The sequence below is a fragment of the Mercenaria mercenaria genome, chromosome 8 (genome assembly GCF_021730395.1).
Source record: "Mercenaria mercenaria strain notata chromosome 8, MADL_Memer_1, whole genome shotgun sequence".
In the NCBI taxonomy this organism is placed as follows: Eukaryota; Metazoa; Mollusca; class Bivalvia; order Venerida; family Veneridae; genus Mercenaria; species Mercenaria mercenaria.
Genome location: NC_069368.1, coordinates 65909084 through 65927473, shown reverse-complemented (window position 1 = coordinate 65927473; position 18390 = coordinate 65909084).

Here is an 18390-nt window from a genome sequence, read left to right as displayed (position 1 = left end):
CGGACATAGAAAGTCAAGCTAGAAAGCAGACAGATCGTTATAAGTATATGTTATGAATTTTTTAATCAGATCTGTTACCTCTTGACAGTCTAAGTCCATCGATTGAGTGTCATCAGGATTGAGATAACTGCGTCTGTCGTAAGTCAAGAACCAAGCAAGTGGCTTAGACATATAACATATGTGTCTTCAACGTAAACATGACAAAGAAAAACAGACGAACTTCTATAGGAATAGTGCCACTTTGGTGCAATATTTTTACCTTTTTTAGGACACAGTTGAAGCGAACCTAGAATGCATTTTAAGAGCAACATTTGCTTTTATTCGATCCAGCATCCTATACCCTAACAGAACTACACCAGACACCATCTCCTTAACTGACCCAGTTGCTTCCAGAACTAACACTGACACCCATAGAACTAATACTGACTCGCCCAGAACTAACACTGACACCCCCAGAATTAACATCAATTCGCTCACACGTCTGAAACTTATTTTGAAGCCAACCGAAATACTAGTAAGGACCTCAAAGAACTAACACAGGCACACCAAGAATATCTATATACATGTTGATACTAGCTAGTGAAGTTCTGTTCCACTGATATAAAATGCTAAAAGTAAGGCATCCCTGAACCCACTGTGGAATAGGCAGTCTCCTGCACCCCTCCGTTTCAACTGAAAAAGGCCAACTACGCCAATGTATGGCCAGCTACACCACTGCATGTATTCAATAATAATGCTCCACATAATGCCCGGTCAGTATTGTACATGTGTATAAATACAGTATAGCAATAGATGTATAGAAAACAAACAATAGGCTATGATCAATGCATCAGTTATCATGGGCACTCGGGTGGAAATAAATGAAGTACAGTTAGGGACCAAAAGTTTTGTTCCACTTTTATTTTTTCCGTTTCGTTTATTTTCAAAAATGTCAATAAAACTGATAATCTGCATGGTATAAGTTTATTTATTGTGTTAAAATATTTCATAGTAGACATACGTTAAATGCCAATGTTTATTTTAACTAAAAATACACATTTTTCAAAAATATGACCATTAGTTATAAACTGTTCGAATTTCAAGAAAACGAATATGAAATAAAACTATTCTTTGTGACAGTTTGATAGGAATATAACTTATTTATCAGTATTTGAAGCTATAATATAAACCTATCAGCTATTGAAGTCAAGAAATAGCATTGAACTTGGGGCAAACTCCCTAGCATAATGTCCGATGTCCTTTTCTAAATATAACACACTACGATACATTAAGGAAATTTAAACTGCAAACATATATATACGAATTTAATTGACAAAAGAGGGAAACGCTCGTCTAACATTTACCTTCAAAACTGAACATAGCATGCTTATAACTGACATGTATTTAAGCTTGTTTGCCTAAAACTAGCATATCTATAAACATTTTCATATTTAAATTCAGTTTGCTTGGTTATCTAAGTGCAAGTTTTCAATGAATATTTGCATTATTCTTATATTAAGTTTAAAAAGAGATTATTTTCCATTTCAGCACCCCATTTAAAAATAAAAAACTCACTAAGGCTGTTAACCATGTTTAAATGACAAGATACATTTGTAATTTATATGCATGGTTTCAAAACCCAGACTATATCAATGGAACTATTTGCCACATAAATCTAGGAATACTGTTGCGCATTCTGTGTATCACTTATGGCATAAAAACACATATCAGACATGACAGATTAAAAGGAAAATATTGGATAACGAGAAAATTAATTACATTAAATAGACATTTATTTCAACGGAGCCTTGTACCAGCGTACTTGCCTTTATCAATTTCATCACATCATCTAATATATTCGACAGTTTTAGCAGTTATACACTGTAATAGTATTATAATATATCATTCAAATCGTGTCCGGTCAAAACATTTGGTAAAACACATTATAACCGCATCCAGATACATTAAATACTATTTGTTGGTAATTATGAATGTAACTAATTTACATATGTGTTAAATTGTCAAAAATATAAGACATTTACGTTAAACTTAAACACGCAGATCAAGTAATTTCTGTGTTTACATGAAATGAAAAGAATAGCATCATAGATAATTTTTTTTTTACATTGCATCATAAACAAATATAGTTACTTTTACATATCGAAGGTTGTTGCTAGGCCATTAAGCTCTAGTGATACTGCCTTGGCGCAAGTGCAATGTCTTGATCTGAACTGTTCGCTATTCCGTCACTAAATTTTTAAAGAAAACCCCTTTGAGTAGTAAGTGGTACTTCTAAACTGAATGAGGGACCAGTCTATTTTAGGATAAAGGTTAACGTGTATGTTGCAATTTTCCTATTAATTTTAATAAATTGTTTGGCAGGACCATATGTATGAAAAAAATGTTTCCATGATAATACCCTTTTGAACTATAAATAAATAATTTCAGAGCTTTCATGACAACCGTTCGGGATCGGAAATGATAACACTGTAAATGTTAGTTCATTTTGCAAATCTTTGTCGGATTTGGTGATAAAACAATAAAAATGGCAAAAAAGACCTGCAGCACTGATCTTTTACCATTGTTCTTATATTAATAAATCAATATAAATGTATAGATCAATTTCAAATTGGTCTTAAAAGTATTTTCTGTAATAGTGTTTTCTTATCCTGGAGGTAAATTATAACTCTACACTAGGTATGTTATGCAAAGCAAATTTGCATAAATTGACCAGTGCCACAAACAACGTTGCAGGAAACAATATATCACTAAATCTGAATAAAATCATGTAATATATTATTGTCATTTAACGATAATAATGTGAGATATTTGTTTAAAACTATACAGTAAACAGTTTTAAACTATAGAGTAAACACTAAATAGGAAGGTACCTTATACATGTTATGTTACCATTTAAATAATCTTGTTTTCTTAACAGGGCTACCGTTATTATAAATCACGTAAATATAAATTATGTACTATGCTAAACTTTATTAACGTAATTAAGATTTGGTTTAAACACTGTTTGGAACCCACGTGACCAGAAGCCTGATTTGTAAACAAACGCTTTATGTAACATTTTGGTAGTTGCTTTGTTGATACTCGATGGAATTCTATCATGAAGTAAAGACAGATGCCTTCCTCTTTAAAAAAACAAACACTCCGTGTTTGTAAGAAGCCAGATATATTTGGTATTTTGTTGAAAAAAAAACCAACGGCGTATTTCGTTGGTCACATAATTGTGTGCTAAGGCACGGGGTATTTCACTTAAAATGGTCTAAATGATTTGTAAGTCATTTTCAGGCTACAATTCATTAGTTTCTAAGTAGCCATCCAGATTATAAAGTGACTAATTAATATTTTCCGAATAGTTACGGTGATTCTTGCTGTGACTTGCTGAAAACTAAAGCACTATGGTCCGGAGCACTTCTGAAATATGCTCTTGTTTCGTTTTTATAGCTCATATCAAGCGATGTACGGATGTCATAGTTCAAGAAATCGTTAAAGCTCTTGTTTTTTCTCCTCAGGACAAAAAAAGAAAACACGGAAAAGAAAGTCCCTTGTGAACATGATAAATGTTTGTTTGAGGAACAGGAATGGATTATAATGTGATATAATTCATTTTTCTTTCTTTGAGCTAGGTTCACATTGTGTCCAAATTGCAAGACTTACAGATGGCGATTGGTGCTTTCTTTTGTTGGGATCTGGGGCATTTTTGACCACGTTTTAATAAAATATGTCGTAAATCGGAAGAAAACGTTTAAGTGCGACTGTTAAACTTGCTGTTGCAGGTACTTTGAAGGTCTTAAAATTCCATCGTGTACATAATTGGAAACAAGTTTAGTTTATTGCGTTTTGAGTCATCTGTTGGCGGCGTCATAGGAATTGATATTTTCGCGACCTTCAGCTCCTCATCGTAAACTTAACCTAAAAATGAAAACAACAGACATAATACTTTTGCCAAGTTGCAGGACTTTGAAAACTGATAATGACATATAGTAGGTAAAAACACTAGACATATCTTCAAAAATGTGAAGTGCTGAAATATTGCTCTGCGCCAGAGCATCTTCAAGACGTTTTTCGGGCCATAGCGCTTTGTTTTCAGCAAGACATTGCAAGAAGCACTGATGTTATCCGGAAGAAAATCGTTCATCAGTCTAAAATTTGGAGGGACTGCGTAGAAAGTAGCGAATCGTAGCCTGGAGATGATTTTCAAATCATTTAGACTATCTTTAAATGAAATGCTCCGTGCCTTGGCAAAACATTTTGTGACCAACGAAATATGCCGTTGCACTTTATGCAAAAAGTTTCAAGTTAATATGACTTCGTGCCAGCACCAAGTGTTTGTCTTTTAAAGAGGAAGGCGTTCGTCTTCATTTAATGAAATTCCATCGAGAATTAACAAGGTAAAGACCAAATATGTAACGTAAAACAAGTCTTTTTGTTTACAAGTTTGGATCCGTACCGTACCTTCCGGTCACGTGTGTTCCCCACAATAGTAATGTAAAGACACTATTGCGATTAGGTATATAAAAACCCGATTTTTTGGCGATGTGGTTTACAAACTGCATAAGATTTTAGGTAATGGCAATTTTCCAGTTGTATTTAGCAAAATTATAAAACGTTTCAGTAAAAGAGGTTATGACCCAGCTGATTTGAGACACACCGTATATTTGGTGTTCAGCCCTTTTACAATTGAACGCTACGCTTTCCTCTTTGATTGTGACTGACGGAACAGGTGGAAGACTCTGTTATAGGTTGCTCTTAAATCCCACTTGGAGTGAGCTAATTTGATCTATGTCTTCTGCTCTGCTTTGTAGGACCGTTAAGGGTGTATCACTTGCTGTGCTTTATAAAAAGGCAATAAGTACTTTTAAGTTCTTATATAAATAAACAAGAGCGTTGTTTGTGTTTAAATAGCATGCCTTCTGTTGGCATTGCGTAAGTTTGGTTTTCATCTGAAGGGGATGACTTTTATTTACACTGCCCGTTGGCTTTGGAACATGATGGGGGTAAGAGTATGGTTAGATGCACCATAAACCAGTTTATACTGGAAGGTAGTGATGTTCCCGCCTACCGTTCCATAGCGGTGTCCAACTGTATGCCTTTATTTGTTCGTTTTGTCCTAATGTGTGTATTGGTAGTGTACTGGGTTAACGTTTTCGGAGGCAGCATTTTTAAAACGTAGCCATCCCTAATGGACATTTATCGTTGTGTTTTATTGAATCAATTATTCAGAAATTGTTCTAGAAACATAATTGTTGTCACATTAATGTATATTTTAAGAGAACAGTTTATTTGTTTATTTGTCGGTGTGTGAGATTTTTTTTCCCGTGAGGCACATATCATAGAATACGTTAACCACTACCATTGTTTCTGTCTAAAGGATGTGTAAGAAAACGTTGAAGCTACAATTATCAATATAGTTTATCTACACTGTAAGGGATAAATTTTCAGTTAACTTTGACGTGAAATATATATTATAAATTTTATGTTTCACTGTTATTTTAAATTTATTCCTTATAGAAGAAATACAAAAAAAACTCGAAAATACTTTAAATCGGTACCCAACTGTAAAGAAGTCTCTTGTTCTTATATCTGATTTTTTTTTTCTTTTTTATCAGAATAGAGAGTTTTATACAGAAATATATATTATATAAAGCCAACGAGCAAAGATCTATGAATCTTTGAGTTTTGAGTCAGATATCCGAGCGAAGCCAATGTTCTCCATACTGATTTGATAAAGGACAATGTGTCGAAGTAATTAGATCTCCATCTTTCATTAACAAGGAGAAAGTGTCAGTTAATTGCAGAGAGCAGATCTGTAATGATATACAATCCAGGAACATTGGTAAGATTTACGTCATTACGTTGCTGCTGAAAGGCTGTGCTATACTTTAACTAACAAACAAAAGAAAATATACAGGCCCCAATTTCACGAAAAAACTTAAGTAAGTACTTAGTTAAGTCTGTTATTTTAAAATCTTGCTATTGCTTAAGCTATTGTTATTTAATGTTGATTTTTTTCTTTACTGATGTATTTATAGCTAAATTGAACTTTGGTTAGTAATATTTGTCTGCAGTACTTATTTAAGTCACGCAAATACGAAATTTCTATTTAAGCACGAGATAACAAACTTAAGTATTTGCTTAAGTATATTTCTTCCTTTTATACTTAATTTTCTATAAAATTCAGAATTCTTGTGTGTTGATCTATGAAATAGTCATGTACGGGTCTAATATAGATGAAAATGTCAACATTGAAGACGCATAAAGGGCAAAAACAAGCAGTTTAAATAACAGACTTAGCTAAGCAATTACTTAAGATTTTTCGTGAAATTGGGGCCAGGTGTTTAAAATTAGATGTTAAGATTTAAAACAGACTGTCAAAACTGTGATATTTAGGTTATATTAAAGAAAGGAACAATAATAAATACCAAGTAGGGAAAGCATCGTTCCAAACAACGCAACCTCCTTCCCCAGATCGTGATTCACAGCACGTTGACGTGCACACGACCAACAGAACTCACATAAAACAAACATACGTGGACAAAACGAATTAATAAAGAAACACAGTTGGGCACTGTCTTAGAACTGTTGCAAAAAGACAACAGGGTAGCTTAACCCGGTGGCGCATCTACCTCACCCTTACCCTCATTGTGTTCCAAAATTATAAGACAGTGTAAATAAAAATTATTCCTGCCACATGAATCCCTAACACATGCTTTTTCAACAGAAGTATTATGTAGAACACAAAAATACACGTGTTAATTCATAAAAAAAGCAATCAATCAGAACCAAAACGCATGTACCCAATGCATACTAAATCCTACAAAAAACGGTCGATGGGATGGATGACTACACGATCTTACAAAACGAATTAATTGAGAAAATATATCACATAATATGTTTGACTGGCGTATCCAAATGGGAAGCATGTACCATTCTTAAATTAAAATCATCCGTCTTGTCATAAACGTTGGTAGGTATAATACTTTTATAAATAGAGAGATGTAACTCTAAAAATGAAGAAGCAGTGTACAAATTGTTAACCAAACTTAATGATCGGATTTTGATAGCCTATGATCTTAAAATCGTCTTTTCTCAAATTGTGTGAAGTTAATATTTTTCAGAAATGTTGGCATGATTTTAGAAACTTATGACATCTATTGTAAAATGTTTTCAGCAACTTCTAGCTATGTTCAGAAGGCATTCAGTATCTTCCTGAAAGTTTGGACTAGAATTCAGTATTTTTTTAATGATATAGTATGATGTATATCATGTAAATTTAGAAAATATTATTTTGGTGCAATTGAAAATTTATGAAGTATTTTTGACACAAAATGGTTTTATACAGTGCAGTAATTACTTTGTTTTGTGCAATGCTTCAAATGATATTTACAATATTTCACGATATTTCTAAGTTTTAATAAAATTATTAATTTAAATTATTTTATTTTATATCCATCAACTTGACATGCATTTATATAGATTTACTACCACTTACAACAGTTCACATTCTTGGTAGCATTGTGCTATTTCATGAGATTTAAGTCAGATATATGTATATATCTTTTTATTTATTAGTTTTTGTTAAGTGCGTCTTTTAAATAGTAAATATTTTATAGCTGAGCATTAACTATATCTTTTTTATGTATGTGTGTAGAAACACAAAAATACTTTATTATTGGCATGTATGATTGCATGTATGATTGCATCGATTGATAGTCAAATCCATGTTCCATGAAGGCAGCTCCTCATCTATACTTTTTTGTTTGAATGTTTATGAACTTGTTTATAGAACATTCCTAGAATTTAAATGAGTGTTAACACTATAAGACTGTACTTACATACAAAATAGCGCATATAATCATCATTTAATTGATAACAGTATATCTTTTAATGTTATCCAGTTTAAGCAACATCTTGTTTCCTGAGATGTTACTTTTAGCTCAGGCTCATTTAATGGAAATAGGTTCTGAATATATGTAAGTGCATCATTTACCTTCAGAGTAGCAAATAACTATTTGAAAAATACTGACGTACATTAAAATGAGATTAAAATCATTCTCTATATTGAAATAGATTTAAAACTTAACTTTAAAGCTGTTTAAACCAATTTTTTTTTTTTATAATATTTTCATTAATATGCATGAATATCCAATTTCTTAAATTACGTAGGAAAAGGCGAGCGACGGATTATGATGGCCAGATATAATGGATTATCATCTACAGGTTTGTCATTTCAAAATTTGAACTGCTATCACGAAAAGTATGAAATCGTATATAGTTCAATAAAGGCTTTTCATGGGATCTTTTTCACACAGTTGTTACTGTCAAATAGTTTGTATTATGTAAAGACGTCCAGGGGTGCATGGTAGACATTACTTGCCTACAACCTAAAAAGGACGAAGCAGTCTAGTTCCGGTATCAGTTAACTCAAGATTATATACCTTGTTTTATGAATCTGTCAAAAGTGGTGGACAATATCTGATCATTTGTATAATTATAAGTAATTGAGCTTAATTATAGCTACTGTTGAAAGTGTTTTGGCCCAGAAAACCGGCTTGATCTGTTCGATATTTTACGACGGCCTTACCTGTTGTTCTTGTTCAGTGAATCACCACCTTACAATGTTTAAAATAATTTCTGACATCATTACTGCATCAATGAATACATATGTAAAACCTTGTTCAGTATCAGTGACGAACTATAGAAAAGAATCCACTTACTAACAGTTTCGTAAATTTTCGTAAAAAAAGATGAAAATTTCTTTATTTGATCTGTGCAATAACATAACTGTCAACATAGTTTCTAATAAAAATTGTATTGTTTCACAAAAGCAAAACGTGAATGCATAAAACATAATTTTATTTAAAAAATGCTTCACCGATAGCTAAACAGTGCCAGTATATGGTAAAATATGAAACAGAGGATTATCGTGGCTCTATATTGCTCACCGGAGTTTCACAGCTTGCTTGAACAGTTTTGGCAGAGGTTAACGCGAAGAAAATATAGGTGAAATTGTTTCAACTTAGTAATTAGTAATGACATAGCACCACGATTTTTTTTTTCGAAACAGAATTATCTGAAGGAAACTGGTACAAGGTGACTGAATATTGCTGTGAAATTATTACAAATGTTTGCAGGCAGTGTATGGGGAGATGATTTTATTTTTTTATTTCTTTCGGCTGCTATGATAATTAAAACTCTGCATGGATGACCTTGGTTTGAGTGAATCTGAAAGATTACCCGATTACCATGTCAAGAAACGTTGCTTTTACGTTTGATTGAAATTGGCTTGTTGGTTTAGAAGGAGCTGTTCTTTAAAAAAAATCGTCAGGATTCGTATTTGAAGAACATGCGACGGACTTTCAACGATCATAAAACCTGACCATGCTCTGATCTAATATGAAGCGTGAAGGGTGGGCATACAAATGAGGAATACTAAATGGTGAGGGACAGTTTTAATTTTATACATAATGCATTAAATGGTACGGGCAAGCAACGAGTTGAAAATAAGGACACAACCTAGGAACAGGGTTTACAATGGCATTTGATACTCTTCAACTTGAGTAGCGAGAGAGTATTAATAACATAAATCCCCGCTAGATAAGCTTTTACATAAAATGGCCGGCTATCGGATTGTACATAAACATTAACATAAATAGGGCAAATATAAGGTAACTGTACACATATTTCTTAAATACCATTTGGGAAGTCAGAGCAACATAAGCATATTTTTTTCTGACAAGTCAGGAAAGATGTCAGACAAAACTCCGAAGATATAAAAAATAAGGAAACTCAGTTGTTTTGTTTCGTAATATTTGGAATCAAACCCTTAAGAAATCTTTCGAAAATGTAATCTTATTTGTTGTTACTAAATAAATTGTCGAATCTGCGGATAGGAATGTATGTCCCTTCCAAAGATGTAATGAAATGATATTTGCGATGACAAAATGAACAACATTATTTTCCTTAATATCAGGAGTTTAAAATATACATTATGTGAAGAAATATCATTGCTTTCAAGCAACGAATAATCCATTTGTAAGTGGTGTATATATTGCAATAAATTAATACAGTATTTAATGTAAATAACATCCATGTAGTCAAGTAAGTAACATTGTAATTAGAATATTTTCAGTTATTTCTTTCATTAACGCCAACTGCGATATTAAATCTAGAACTTCTTAATTCTACTGAAGAACAATATCTAAAGCTACCTACATGTCTATACGTTACAACGAGGACAAACAGAATACGACCTCTTGTAGTATTACTTTAAAGATAAGCTTCATTACCATAACATCAGAATAGAATAAGTCATAAATTTGAACAAAAATACATTTAATTTATTGTTTCCTAGTTAACCTTTTAAATACTGCATTTCCACGATATGGTGATTTGATACGTTCATGATGCAGAAAATGTCATTTACCCGATTAATAGAAACTTATTATTACTATCATCCAGAAAAATATTAACAATAATGACATAGGAGCGCTGTTGCTGAGACGATTTATCACATATTTCTCGTAATGACGTTTCTGATAATATAATAAAGTCAACAATATAAAAGAGATTGTTCTAAAATGATATAAAACATATCAAAAAGAGAGAACTATATTAGTCAATGTGATACAAGTCGCGCTTTGTTTCACAGGCTGATGTAAGATTCGTAGTGACTGCATTTTAATATATGAGAGAAATATAAATGTATGATAATAGTAATTGAGTCCGATATGTTCGTAATCGAATGACACTAGGTTGATTGATTACGTAAATGTATTATCTGTTACTTTCTTTATTATACTTTACCTATTTTTAAACATAGAGGAACAGATGTGACTCTGTAACAAACAACAGAGATAAAACATTCGAACAATGCAAAACCTCTACAGGAGATGATATGCTATTCAATTTTAATATAATAAAATATCTTTACAGGGCATCAAAAGTGCAATGAAGATCAAATTTCAAACCTACAACATGACTTTACAAAGAGGACAAACAATAGAATACCATTTCTTGTAGTATTACTTTGAAGTACAAGTTTCATTACCATAACATCAGAATAGAATAAAGAATTTGAAAAAAATAAGACAAATTTGATTTAATCTTTCCTAGGTTACATTTAAAATATTGCATTTCCTAGATATAATGATATGATATCATGATAAATGTTGTTTATCTGGGAAACTTGTTATTACTGTCGTCTAGAAAAATACTGACATCGAATAGTTGAGTGCTGAAACGATTTCTTACATAATTATACACACACTAGTAGAATTTCATCAATATTGTTGTAAGATTACTAATTCTTTATATTCTTAAGAGCAAATATGGTATTTCGCAAGAAAATTAGATTATTGACAAGGAGCGTAAAATGTGATACATGCTGTTTCTCTATAAAACGGATCAATTAATGTTCCACTCAAAAAACGGTGGGGGTTCCAGTAGTTTCCTTTTTATTATAGATGTCAAAGTAAGCTGAACTGTATCAGTTTGACTTAGATAGAAGTAGATAAAGGAATTTCAAAATGTAGCATACGTAACTGTCGATACTTAAATATTTTACCTTGGAGAACTAGCAACATTAAAAACACACCAAGGATTTCATTTGTATGCTTTTAATTTAAATAAATCATATTTGTTTAACATTCAAGCGCGACAGTTATAATTTTGTTATTTTTAATCTTGTGACTATCCTCAATTATCAGATGTCGACAAACTAAGACAATGATGATTTATGCAGCATCACTGCAAAAATATTTTAGATTAGAAATTGTAGTTTAGCATTTGTTCATGAGGTCTGCTTCCAACAATATTTACATACTAATAATCAACTGTAGATTTGGTACAGTATTTCCGTAGTCTGAATATTTTCGACTTTCATCCAAAAGAAAGACAGAACATGGGGATATCTTAGAATCAAACGTCTTTAACTAGGTCTTAAAAACACCAATTCAATTTCATATCTCGTATATTATTCTGTCTGACAAATGCATATATCATGCTAACTGGCATTGCAAAGAACCTACTCAGTCATTTTATACAGCATTAAAAAGATGAAACATACGTTATGAAGCATACGTTACGAAGAATAACTAAGGACTTTAAGAAACCACTAAAGCAAAGAGAGTGTAATGGGTTTAGTTGCACTGTAGTGGCAATTACATTTTCAATGCGTTTGTGTTTTCATATTAAAGGATGATAAGATTGTAATTCTTTTTAAAATAATAGGTTTATATAAATTTAAAGTGTTCGGGTGCTTATGTAATTCCTGATGTAAATAAACATTGCAAATTTTGTTCTTATATACATATGCAAGTACAGCATGGGTATGAAACAAATGTTACTTTTAGGGAAAAAAAAAACATGTTTCTTCAAATATTCCATTCTCATTGACTGTAGTCATTTTTAGATATCAATTATATTGTGGAACGGAATTACTGATCATATTTCCTTAACGATAAGCATTTAGGAGGTTCCTTGTTTATACTGTGATAGTGATATTATTTTGTCAATTCCAAGTTGTTACTAAATATCAATAAGCGTCTTTTAAAATGTTTATAAGTACAAAAAAACTAATCCATTCTAAAGGAGAGATGTTCATTTAAGTATAATGCTACGTATTGTTTATCATAGTATGGAGCTGTGTTTAAAACATTAAGTCTTTAGCTAATTTAGGTAACGTATGTTTCAGAACTACATAAACAAACACATTATAACATCAATGTACAATATAATTATGACAGAAATACACCCTGACATTATATGTATGAGATGCCGCGAAATGAACAACAAATAAATGAAATACACTTCCAAAATTTGATACATTTGATACATGAAATTTGGCGAAAAGTCACCTTTTAGAGACAGGATAAATTCATCATACTTGTATAGATGCGTACGCATATGCTTACGAGGTGTGCCTTATTTGTTTGGAGCTCATCCGTTATGCACTGATGTTTATATGACATATTTGTAAGAAAATATTGTTTTCATTAAATGCTTTATTTTGTGGTAATATGATGAAGCTCTTTTATTAGTACTACATTCTAAAGAGAATTGAGACATACGTTACTTTTAAACATCAATTCCCAACACTCCCAAAATTATAACAGTACCAATAGTATTACTCATAAAATCAAATTACATACAGATACGATACGCGACATAGTTCTTGATTCCAGGAAATGCTCAGTTTATAGTTGTGAAACTGTACAACCTATTCATAATGTCAAGCAAATGCATGACTGTATATGCATTATGATAGTCTGGCACTATTAAATAGGCCTGCGCATTGAAATGGTTTTGTTGAAGATAACAGAAGGGATTTTGCATTGTGATATATTTGAACTTTTTTGTTTCAAACAAATTGGCTAAAACGTTCCAGTACCACCAAAAAAAAGTACATAGCATGTATGTGTAGAATAAACTGTGAGAATTTTGAAACTGTATATGCTCAACTGAATTGTGACGTATATGTAACATATATGTAACACCTAACAGGCAGCCATTCTGATACACAAAAAAAATATTCGATACCCTCTGAACATTCAAAATAATATTTTAAATTTTAAAGAAATAAAAGCAGCATTTCTGTCATTATCTAAATTTAAGAATTGCACTTTGAAAATGGCGCCATTTGGATAAAAAAAATAGCTCATAATGTTGACGTAGTTTTCAATGGAAATTATTTGACAAAAGAACAGACGACTTCTGCTACAACAATGACTAAATATACAGCTATATCTTATCTGTATGTATGTTTGTAAACTTATTTCTGGAGGTCATTTTGAAAATTATGGTATCTTTATCAGATTTATTGGAATAACAAGCTTCGTCATTCCCTTGAAATATAGCTTATTCAATTAAATATCATTCTATTTGTATAAATAATAATGAATATTTAAACAGTAGCTCATCTTTGTGCCTGTGACCTATTTCATTTTGTGAGCTATAAAATCCACTGTATATCAATATCATGCGATATCTGCTTTATATATAAACTTCTGAAGAGCTAAACCTCTGACACATTTAAATATTTGAGCAAATTTAATTCAGTCATTTGGAAATTTGGGAAATGGCGATCAACTTAATTTGAACGGTCTGTGTAACCAAATAACGCATTTTATTGATGGTTTATTTAATTTAAATCTCTGCCTGAAATAAGACCAAAGCTAGCATAGAAGTGAATTACTTTTTTTTAGAAATCCCATTTGTATAATAATTTCGGAATAATTGCAGTTTGGAAATTGAAATAGCTGTCATGTTGAAAAAATACTTATACTGGTGGATCTGCTTCCCTTTTGATGTTCCATGTGTGGAAATTCCTTGAAAATTTTGAGTACAATGCTTTCATCATTTCTACCCCACTAGCAAGGAATAGGACTGTCAGTATGCAAATCGCCAGTTATAATACACAAACCATAGGGTAAGCTAGCAAAGGTGCTGATTTCTTAGTTAATTATTCATTTATTTTGTGTTCTTAATTGCAAACATGAGGTAATTGTATCTTTATAAAGGATTAAAAGTTCTTAAGATTTTCGGTGTAAGTAAATTACTAGCATGGTGGTTGGGGTACATCATCACCAACGTTTAGCATTCTATTCGGTATGTAATGCATAAAATAGCATTTTGTGATAATCAAAATAAATTATCAATTATTTCAGACAAAAAGAATTGTCACATAAATTTTATTTAACATCAAAATAAACGTTAATCTGATATCAGGCTAAACTGCATTCATAAGACATCAACTTTTTTGAAATCGACATAAATATTTTTGACATGTTGCTCAGACCGACTTCCGTCGTTTACAGTTTCCTGAAGGATGGGATAACATCATGATATAGCTCAACCATTGCGTAAGTTCTGGATTACGACTTGTAATTTTGCTAACCTTGACCAACATACCATAATTTGAAACCAACAAACAGCAGAGATAAAACATTCGTTCCATGCAAAACCTCTACAGCAGATAATATGCTTTTCAATTTTACTACCATGACGAAATAGCTATTTATGGAATCAAAACTGTACATAAGAACACTTCTCAAAACTACCTACATGACTATACTTTACGTTAGAAAGAGGACAAGAAATAGAGTGATGCCTCTTCTAGTATTACTTTAACATCACAATATAATAAATTATTAGAACAAAATAGTTCAAATACTTCAGGGCAAAATACTTCAGACAAGAAGAGATGCACATTAATTTGATGTAAATAGGTGAGCCTGGGACGGGATCAGGTTTTACCCCAGAAGCAGGACTTGAACGAACGTGGTAGAAAACCAAGACCCTATTAAAATGTTTCATTTTTGTTCAACGGCAACCATAACTAAGCATCAAATGAATGGAACACGTTTGAGAGAGGACCATCCATTGAAAACTAAATTTTATCTACTTCCACCAATGGTTTCAAAGGAGGAGGATTCTAAGTAAAAGTGATGATGTAGTGCGCAGGACGACGGACGCCTGACGACAAATATCCACTTTAACCTAAATTACTAAATAGAGGAAAAAGTAATAAGACGAAGATAATTTAATTCCATACTTTGCGCAAAATGCTTAATTTTCTTAAGACGATCCTATGGAAGCACTGACAGTATTTTTCAGGAAAATTTAAGTTACAGACATGCAGAATTACGTCCCGATGTGTGTTACAACCATTGGAAATCTGTCCATTTCATATAGAATAAAGAAGTACAGATATTTAGTGTGTTCATGTCTAAATCTACGTTTTACAGTTTTACAAGCATTTAATCAGAAAACGGATAACATTTTCCGTAACAAGTAGACAAAATGTATTATATGTGCCTATAACGATGTTCTTAAATTTTTACATTGAAATCCTAGCAAAAACATTCGATTTGTCAAAAAAACGTATGTTAAAATGCAGTTTAATGCAGCGTTTTTTGATAAAACTGGTAATGCTTTAATATTTTTCCCCCAAAAAGTGTTTTTCTATAAATTTTTGCAAAATGCTGGAGGAAAACACCTAGCTATAAACAGGCTACACACTTTTGGAACATACAAGTCTTTGTGGACACAGAAAAGCTTTCGTAGTTCTCCCCGAAATGCTGGTCAAGGGACTCGAATCAAGGGGAAAATCTTACTGAAATTGTAGGATTTCGTGCATTTTGCTGAAAAATAATTCTATCGAATATTCACGACTAAAGCACTTTCATCAAAACCTGTAGGTATCTGTTATATATACCATAATAACGTCAGGTTACATTGTATGTATACTGATGAGCCGATAGGCGCAACTATTTTTTAAATTTTTTTAATGAAATACTGTTGGAAAGGCATGTGAAGTCATTATATCCCAACACTAATTTGTTTAATGTTGAATAAACTATCGATTTTCAACAAACTCCCTTTTAATATTCACGGTAAGGTTCAGAGCCCAAAATCAATGGTAAGGTTTGATGCTATTCAAACACATCAATGTGGAAATTTAATATTTCTCGTTTCATGACAAAGCTGATTGAATTTTTTGTAGATACATCCAAGCAAAAAGCAGAGAGACTTTAAAGGGGTTCAATTTTCTTTTTTTCTGATAACAGCTTCAGTGGTACCAGGCATAGTTGTAATATTACGTTACATTTTATGGAAACCTTACCCTTGTTGAATAGCTCGGCCGTATGATAAAAATTTTACGTATTTTCGTTAAACAAATAAATTTTAGTGTTTGCTTACCCTCCATACAGTTTAAAAATCAGCAATTGGTTCACAGTAGAACATGACATGGAGACTGTTTTACATCAAACACATCTGGCCATTATCAAAGGATTAAATCAGGGAATGTTTAACAAAGTGATAAAGCATTTGTTGGCAGTTGAATATTAGAAAGTGATAATGATCTTGTTAGACTTTATCGGATTTTGCGTATAATCGCAGAGAATTTGCCATAAAATAATCTCTCTAATAATCGTCATATTTAAGCGTAAAAACATTGCTAATAAGGTATTTCTGGCATGTTTAAAAACTCCAGCAAACTTTTTTTCAAAAAACATAAACAATACAGAGTGAAACACTTTGAATACGTTTGCTATATGTTAGTTTATATATTGCAAAATCATTACTGTGCAATAGTTGTCATCACACATTCAGCTGGCAGAAGTGGTTAAAAAGCCCACGAAAAAGGAACATGGGGGTCAACACCTTAAATTTTTGCTACGACAGTATGTTAGAGGAATAAACCCGGCAAAGGAACAACAAACCTTTTAAATTTAAAAAACACAAATGCGTTTCGAAATTAAACAATTTGAATTTGATTCAACCTTATCCATTACCCACGAATCGCTCCGAAACAATTAGTGGTAAAGGGGATAGGGTGTTCGGAACAAAGTCACAGGTTTACTTACCGGCCGCTTTTATACCAAGGCTTTACACAGTCTACCAATAGCTCCTCTATGTTGCACTCAATATGAGAAATGACTTTTTACTCTCAAAAAAATTGTCGCGTTTTTAAACCCCCTGAAACAAATTGTGGAGAAAAGTGTATTCAAGTCATAGAAAATTAAATTTAACAAGCGACCTAAAAAAATCATGTAATCTAGCCATTTTTATTGTTATACTTAAATAAATATGCATCTTATTATATATAATTGGTATAAAAGTTTGTACTTAGTGTGCTGCTTCGAATCAAAACCCAAATTCGCCCCTTTTGTTTTTCAAAATTAACGTCACGCCCGTTTACTTTTTATTTAAAAATAATAATCTCTCCTACTTTTCATTGATATTTGATATAAAACAAGCAAAATGTATTGTTCGGAGCTGTTTATTTCATTTAAAGATGTCTACTTTTCAAATGTTTTCAGTTGTGTGTGTTGGTTAGATTGTAACATATCTTAAACAGCTTTTGTTGATATACAGAGTTTGCAAAATTGTGCGTATTTCTTAGCCATCATTTGTCCGTGTAATATGTCCCCTTTATTAATTTATCTAAAGTCGAGGAAATTAAACACCTGAATGTGATTTGCTAGGAGAATGTCGTAACATGTCATCAATTTAACAAGTGCACAATTACATTATGCCCAAGCGTTTGTGACGTTTTGTAAATTAAGGATATAAAACATGTAAACCTTTCATAGATGGCTTGTTCGAAAACGAAACTCAGTTTTTATGTATTAGTTTATGCTTTGCATAGTAATTTAGATGTAAGTTTTGGTCAAGTTTGATGACATACACCGGATCCATTTCTGTTAGACAAATATTCAAAGTAGACCATATAAACTGTCATATGCCGAAACAGTGGGAATGATGCAATACTAATAAATGTAAAATGCTAAACAATTCTACAGAATTCAAATTTAATAAGTAGCTGTATTCCTAAGGAGATGTCACGTGATCGCTAATGGACGAACGTGTTTTTGCCGCTGGTCATTAGAT